Raw genomic sequence first — 8477 nt, 5'->3', positions numbered from 1 at the left:
GATGGAAACCGAAAGCCAGTTGAGATAACAATGGGGCAGCAAGACTTCCGACTGTGACCTCTGGAATATACCTTTACTCAGCACAGACCCTTGTGTGGTCTCACCTTTCTCATGGGACACTTCATCCTCTTGGCCAATCACTAAGTTTGCCTGGGGAAGTCCTGTGCTAAAAACCTGCTAATTTTGTGGAGCCAGGAGCTCTTGGGTATGAGAATGGAGAGTACAGTTTCTGTGAATTCTTTTTTTTTCAATTCAAAAATTTGCACTTCCTCCCCTCCTCATATTCCCCTCCTGCTCCCCCACTTACCCTCCTCCCTCCCCTCCCTCCTTAAGAGAGGGCAGGGAACCCTGCCCTGTGGGAAGTCCAAGGCCCTCCCTGCTACATCCAGGCTTAGGAAGCTTAGCATCCTAATAGACTAGGGTCCCAAAAATCCAGTACATGCAGTAGGAACAAGTCCCAGTGCCTTTGTCAATGGCTTCTCAGACAGCCCCCATTGTCAGCCACGATCAGAGAGTCTAGTTTGATCACATGCTCATTCAGTCCCAGTCCAGCTGGATTTGATGAGCTCCCATTAGAACAGGCACACTGTCTCAGTGGGTGGACCAACCCCTCTCAGTCCAGACTTCCTTACTCATATTCTCCCTCCTTCTGCTCTTCAACTGGACCTTGAGAGCTCAGTCCTTTGCCCTGATGAGGGTCTCTGTCTCTATCTCCATCCTTCGCCAGATGAAGATTCTATTGTGATATTTGAGATAATCATCAGTGTGATAATGGGGCAAGGACAGTTCAGGCACCCTTTTTCCTGCTGCTCAAGGACCTAGCTGGGGACAACCCTGTGGACACGTGAGATCCCCTCTAGAGCCAAGTCTCTTGCCAATACAAAAATGGCTCTCTTAATGTAGATATCTTCTTCCATGCTCCTATATCCACCCTTCCTTCATCTCCACCCTCCCACTCCCCCAAGCTCTATTCAGTCTTTCCTTTCTTCCTTCTCTTTCCTCCTCTCCCCTTCCCCCATCCCCATCCTTACCCCCCACCCCCATGTTCCCTACTTTTTCCTGACAATCTTGTTTCCTTCCAATTTCCAGGAGGATCTATATATGTTTTTCTTTGTGTTCACCTTGTTATTAGGCTTCTCTAGGCTGGTGAACTATAGGCTTAATGTCCTTTGTTTATGGCTAGAGTCCACTAATGAGTGAGTACATATCATATTCATCATTTTGGGTCTGGGTTATCTCACTCAGGATAGTGTTTCCTATTTCAATCCATTTGCATGCAAAATTCAAAACGTCATTTTTTTATCGCCGAGTAGTACTCTAATGCATATATATTCCACACTGTCTTTATCCATTCTTCCATTGAGGGGCATCTGGGTTGTTTCCAGGTTCTGGCTATTACAAATAATGCTGCTATGAACATAGTTGAACAAATGCTTTTGTAGTATGATTGGGCATATCTTGGGTATATTCCCAAGAGTGGTATGGCTGGATCCTGAGGTAGATTGATTCTCAATTTCCTGAGAAACTGCCACACTGATTTCCAAAGTGGTTGCACAAGTTTGCATTCCCACCAGCAATGAATGAGTGTTCCCCTTACTCCACATCCTCTCCAGCATAGGCTATCATTGGTGTTTTAGATTTTAGCCATTCTGATAGGTGTAAGATGGTATTTCAAGGTTGTTTTGATTTGCATTTCCCTGACCACTAAGGAGATTGAACATGACCTTAAGTGTCTTTTAACCATTTAAACTTCGTCTGATGAGAATTCTCTGTTCAGTTCAGTACCCCATTTTTAAATTGGATTACTTAGACTTTTCATGTCCAGTTTCTTGAGTTCTTTATATATTTTGAAGATCAGATCTTTGATGCGGAGTTGGTGAAGATCTTCTCCCATTCAGTAGGATGCCTTTTTTTTTCTTAATGACAATGTCCTTTGCTTTACAGAAGCTTCTCAGTTTCAGTAGGTCCCATTTATTCACTGTTGCTCCTATTGTCTGTGCTACTGGGGTTCTATGTAGGAAGTGGTCTCCTGTGCTCATGTATTGCAGTCTACTTCCCACATTCTCTTATATCAGGTTCAGTGTGGTTGGGTTTATTTTCAGGTTATTAATCCATTTGGACTTGAGTTTTGTGCATGGTGATAGATATGGATCTGTTTTCATTCTTCTACAGGTTAATATCCAGTTCTGCCAGCACCATTTGTTGAAGATGCTTTCTTTCTTTCATTGTATACTTTTAGCTCCTTTGTCGAAAATCAGGTGTTCATAGGTTTTTGGGTTAATATCCGGGTCTTTGATTCGATTTCATTGGTTGATATCTCTGTTTTTATGCCAATATAAAGCTGTTTTCATTACTATAGCTCTGTAATAGAGTTTGAAGTCAGGGATGGTAATGCCTCTGAAAGTTCCTTTATTATATAGTTTTGGCTATTCTGTTTTTTTTCCTTATAAAGTTGATTGTTGTTCTCTCAAGGTCTGTGAAGAATTTTGTTGGGATTTTGATGGGGATTGCATTGAATTTATAGATTGCCTTTAGTAGAATTGTTATTTTTACTATGTTGATCCTATACATCCAAGAGCGTGGGAGATCCTTCCATTTTCTGGTGCCCTCTTCAACTTCTTCTTCAAAGCCTTAAAATTCTTGTCAAATAGATCTTTCACTTCCTTGATTAGAGTTACCCCAAGATACTTTATGCTATTTATGGCTATTGTGAAAAATGAAGTTTCACTGATTTCCCTCTCTGCTTCTCTATCCTTTGTGTATAGGAGGGCTACTGATTTTTTTAGTTGATCTTGTGTCCTGCCACATCACTGAAGTTATTTATCATCTGGAGGAGTTCTTTGGTAGAGTTTTTGGGGTCACTGATGTACACACTATCGTATCATCTGCAAATAATGAAAGTTTGACTTCTTCATTTCTGATTTGATTCCCCTTGATCTCCTCGTGTTGTCTTATTGCTATTGCTAGAACTTGTAGCACTATGTTGATGAGATATGGAGAGAGTGGACAGCCTTGTCTTGTTCCCGATTTTAGTGGAATGGCTTTGAGTTTCTTTCCGTTTAATTTGAAATTAGCTGTTGGTTTGCTGTATATTGCTTTTATTATATTTAGGTATGATCCTTGTATCCCCAACCTTTATGACCTTCATCATAAACGGGTGTTGAATTTTGTCAAATGCTTTTTCATCATCTAATAAAATGATCATATGGTTTTTTTCCTTTCAGTTTATTTATATGATGAATTTATATCGATAGATTTTCGTATGTTGAACCAGCCCTGCATCTCTGGGATAAAGCCTACTTGATCATAATGGATAATTTTTTTGATGTGTTCTTTGATTCAGTTTGTCAGTATTTTACTGAGAATTTTTGCATCTATGTTCATGAGTGAGATTGGCCTGTAATTCTCTTTTTTTGGTTGAGTCTTTGTGAGGTTTTGGTATCAGGGTAACTGCAGCTTCATAAAAAGAGTTTGGCAATGACTCTTCTGTTTCTAATATATGACACACATTAAGGAGTATAGGTATCAGCTCTTCTTGGATTTTCTGGTAAAATTCTGCATTAACACCATCTGGTCCTGGGCTTTTTTGGTTGGGAGGTTTTTTTTTTTTATGACAGCTTCTATTTCCTCACGACTTATAGGTCTATTTAAATTGTTCACCTGGTCTTGATTTAATTGTGTTATATGGTATTTATTTAAAAACAAGGTCATTTCTTTTACATTTTCCAACTTTGTGGCATACTGGCTTTTGTAGTAAGACCTAATGTTTCTCTGAATTTCTTCAGTGTCTGTTGTTATGTCCCACTTTCATTTCTGATTTTGTTAATTTGCTTGTTCTCTCTCTGCCTTTTGATTAGTTTTGATAGGGGTTTGTCAATTTTTTTGATTTTCCAATGAACCAGCTCTTTGTTTCATTGATTCTTTGGATTGTTTTATGTGTTTGTATTTTGTTGATTTCAGCCCTTATTTTGATTATTTCCAGTCTTCTACTCCTCCTGGGTCAATCTGCTTTTTTTTTTCTAGAGCTTTCAGGTGTGCTGTTAAGTCTCTAATGCGAGCTTTCTCCATTCTTTTAATGTGGGCACTTAGTGCTATGAACTTTCCTCTTAGCACTGCTTTCATAGCGTCCTATAGGCTTAGGTATGTTGTGTCTTTATTTTCGTTGAATTCAAGAAAGACTTTAGGTCTTTGGGCACATAACAGCACCCAGCTCAGCCTGTCTGGGCGCTGGGATCGAATCCGGAGGGCAACCGGGCGGGCGGGAATTCCTTTGTTTCAATAGCCTGCCTGCAGCAAGCAAGGTAGGCACTTTGTTCATGAGCTTCCCAACCAGCATGGATATCTGATCTGGGCACCAGGAGAACCATCTCTGGGGTGGACAGTGCAGGCAGATGGTGCAGGCAGACGGTGGATGGCCTCCACAGCCGGTGGGGACCGGCCCGGTGGCAGACAACGCAGGCCGCAGGCGGTGGGGACCTGTGTGGCAGCAGACGCAGGTGGCAGGGATCTGCGCACAACACCGAGAGCAGATCGCCCCACTACAGTTAAATCAAAGAGGTAGGCCTTTGGTTGGAGAGGTCCCTGGCAAAGGAGGAGCCTGGTCCTGTTCCTGAAGACACTTCTGAGGGGTGAGAGGGATCTTGGCCCCCGGCAGGAGCCAGGAAACCGAGTGAGGGCATTTTGTAAGAGGAGCCCCTGGCCAGCAGGGAAACATGATCCAGTTTTAAAAGACCCATTAGATAGCATCGATAGGAGGAGATGGGCAGGCACCAAGGCAAGAATTCACCCAATAATCTGAAAAACAACATGAAAACACCGTAACCCAACGATCTTACAACAGAAGGACTTCAACACCCTAACACAGAAGAAGTGGAAAAAATTGACTTTATGAAAGCAATAGAGTCCCTTAAACAACATGTGAAAAATGCCCTTATAGAAATGTATGAGAAGTATAACCAAAAGTTTGAAGAAATGAGTAAATACATACATGATACCCTGGGAAACCAAGAAAAAATGATCAAACAGGTAATGGAAACAGTTCAAGACTTGAAAACTGAAATGGAAGCAAGGAAGAAATACAAACTGAGGACCAGCTGGATATGGAAAATCTAGGTCAACAAGCAGAGCCTACAGAAACAAGTGTAATCAATAGAATACAAGAAATAGAAGAAAGAATCTCAGATTCTGAGGACACCATAGAGAAAATAAATGCACTGATCAAAGAAAACAGCAAAGCCAACAAATTCTCATCACAAAACATTCAGGAAATATGGGACATAATAAAAAGACCAAACCTAAGAATAATAGGAATAGAAGCAGGAGAAGAGTCACAGCTCAAAGGCCCAGAAAATATTTTTAACAAAATTATGGAAGAAAACTTTCCCAACATAAAGAAAGATATTTCTTTGAACATTCAAGAGGCATACAGAACACCAAACAGACTGGATCAAAGGAAAACATCCCCTCGCCATATAATAATCAAAACACAAAATATACAGGTTAAAGAAAGAATATTAAGAGCTGCAAAGGAAAAAGGCCAAGTAACTTATAAAGGTAAACCGATCAGACTTACACCTGACTTCTCTATGGAAACCATGAAAGCCAGAAGGTCTTGGATAGAAGTACTGCAGAAGCTAAGAGACCATGGATGCAAACCCAAACTACTATATCCAGCCAAGCTATTGTTCACTATCAATGGAGAAAACAAGACATTCCAGGATAAGAACAAATTTAAACAATACGTAGCCAAAAATCCAGTCCTACAGAAAGTAATAGAAGGAAAATCGCAACCCAGGAATCCAACATTGCCAACACTGCCTACAATAACTGAGGCATCTAGCGACCCTTCACCAGCACAACTCAAAGAAGGGAGACACACAAACTCTACTACCAAAAACAATAAGGATAACTGAGGTAAACAACCACTGGTCATTAATATCACTTAATATTAATGGTATCAATTCACCTATAAAAAGGCACAGGCTAAGAGATTGGATACGAAAACAGGATAGAATCCGTCGTGGTAACGATGGCATGGTAGCAGAAGCCTGAGTTCCATCTGGAAGTCAGGAGAACAAGAAATGTGGCCAGGCTGTGAAACCTCAAACATATGAGCCATTGGGGGACATTTCACATTCAAACCACAACACAACCTCAGTTGCAAATAACCGAACAATTAGCAGTTGGGTTCTGGGAATGCTCTTGTCTTTGTCACCCAGTCTCCTCACATGAGAGGGGGTATGATAGATGTGTTTGCTACCACATCTGGCTTTCTGTGGGCACTGAGGATTCAAAAAGAGGTACCCATGCTTGTGTGGCAAGCACTTTATCTATCGAGCCATCTTCTCACTCCCCCCTTTAGATGGTTTTCTATTTGTTTGACAGGCAAACCAAAGGCCTTTCCGTTCTTCCGTCATCTCTCCCCAGTGTATGTATTCATACACGATTCAGTACTTTCTTGCTCACTAAGAGTCCAGAGTTCTATTTGCTAGTGTCTGCATTTCTCTGTAATGAAGCTTATTTTCTTGCATGGGTTATGAACTTCATTTCAGCTATTATTCCTTTATCCTCCACATATTCGAATCTAATTCCTCATTCTGTATTTCTTCTTGTTACATCTGTGTTTCCCGCTCTCTCTCAGAACTGTGGTTTCCAGTTCACCAGGAGCACAGGGTCGACGAGTACTTACTGCTCACGTGAACTCCATTTCTCAGCAACGGCAAAAAGAAAAAGGCTTTTGACTACTGGAAGCAACACTGTTAGGTATCAGAATCTGGGAGCCCTTAAGAGACCAAGAGAATACAGAGTACATTGTAGATAAAAGTGTGCAACATCAAGTAGCCGGTAATGGAGAAATGCCATAAATGGTTGTGCTTCTCTTTCTGCTTAAGAAATCGGTGGGTGCCCTTTGTTTCGATCGCCTGCCTGCACCAAGCAGGGTAGGCGCTTTGTTTGCGACCTGCCCACCAGCACGGAGGCCTGATCTCTCAGCGCCAGGAGAGACAGCTTTGGGGTGAGTTTCTGGCCCCGCGGCGCCAGCCTGGGAAGGGGAGCTCAGAGGTTCCTTGGCCCCCTATCCTTCTTGGGCTCTCTGCAGGGCCTCCATTCCCTGCATACCACCTCTTTCTTCCTAGCCCACCCAGCTCCCATCCAGAACCCTCCCCACTTCGGCCCCACCGCCCTCTTTCGGCACATAACATCACCCAGCCCAGCCTGTCTGGGCACTGGGTCTGAATCCTTGGGGCACCCAAGCAGGCGGGAGTCCCTTTGTTTCTATTGCCTGCCTGCACCAAGCAGGGTAGGCGCTCTTTGTGACCTGCCCAACCAGCACGGAGACCTGATCTCTTGGCGCCAGGAGAGCCAACGTTGGGGAGAGCCAGCGTTGGGTAGGCAAGGAGACCTGATCCGGTAAAAGAAGATCCATAAGGGAGCATTTGGAAGAAGAGATGGGCAGACGCCAAGGCAAGAATTCGCCCAACAAGCTGAAAAGCAACATGAAGCCACCAGAAACCAGCGACCTCACAATGGGGGACATGAACACCTTAATCAAGAAGAAGTAGAAAAGATTGACTTCATGAAAGTGATTGATGCCCTTAAACAGCATGTAAAAGACGCCCTTATAGAAATGGATGAGAAATATAACAGAAAGTTTGAAGAAGTGAATAAATCAGTGAATGATACCCTAGAAAACCAAGGAAAAACAATCAAACAGATAATGGAAACAGTTCAAGACTTGAAAACTGAAATGGAGGCAAAGAAGAAAACACAAACAGAGGGCTGGCTGGACATAGAAAATTTAAGTAAACAAACAGAGTCTACAGAAACAAGCATAACCAACAGAATACAAGAGTTAGAAGAAAGAATCTCAGATTCTGAAGATACCATAGAGAATATAAACACACTGATCAAAGAAAACAGCAAGTCCAACAAACTCTCATCACAAAATATTCAGGAAATATGGGACACAATAAAAAGACCAAACCTAAGAATAATAGGAGTAGAAGAAGGAGAAGAAGTGCAGCTCAATGGTCCAGAAAATATATTTAATAAAATTATAGAAGAAAACTTTCCCAACCTAAAGAAAGATATACCTATGAAGGTTCAAGAAGCATACAGAACACCGAATAGGCTGGATAAAAAAAAAAAACATCCCCTCGCCATATAACTATCAAAACACAAAGCATACAGAATAAGGAAAGAATATTAAGAGCTGCAAAGGAAAAAGGCCAAATTACTTATAAAGGTAAACCTATCAGACTTACACCTGACTTCTCCATGGAAACCATGAAAGCCAGAAGGTCCTGGATAGATGTACTGCAGAAACTGAGAGACCATGGATGCAAGCCCAGATTACTATACCCAGCCAAGCTTTCGTTCACTATAAATGGAGAAAATAAAATTTTCCAAGACAAAAACAAACTTAAACAATACGCAGCCACAAATCCAGCCTTACAGAAAGTAATAGAAGGAAAATCACT

The sequence above is a fragment of the Microtus oregoni genome, unplaced genomic scaffold (genome assembly GCF_018167655.1).
Source record: "Microtus oregoni isolate MIOR12 unplaced genomic scaffold, Mior012 000012F_ref0000307, whole genome shotgun sequence".
Lineage (NCBI taxonomy): Eukaryota > Metazoa > Chordata > Mammalia > Rodentia > Cricetidae > Microtus > Microtus oregoni.
The sequence above is the reverse complement of the archived record's forward strand: the minus strand, read 5'-3'. Positions refer to the sequence as shown.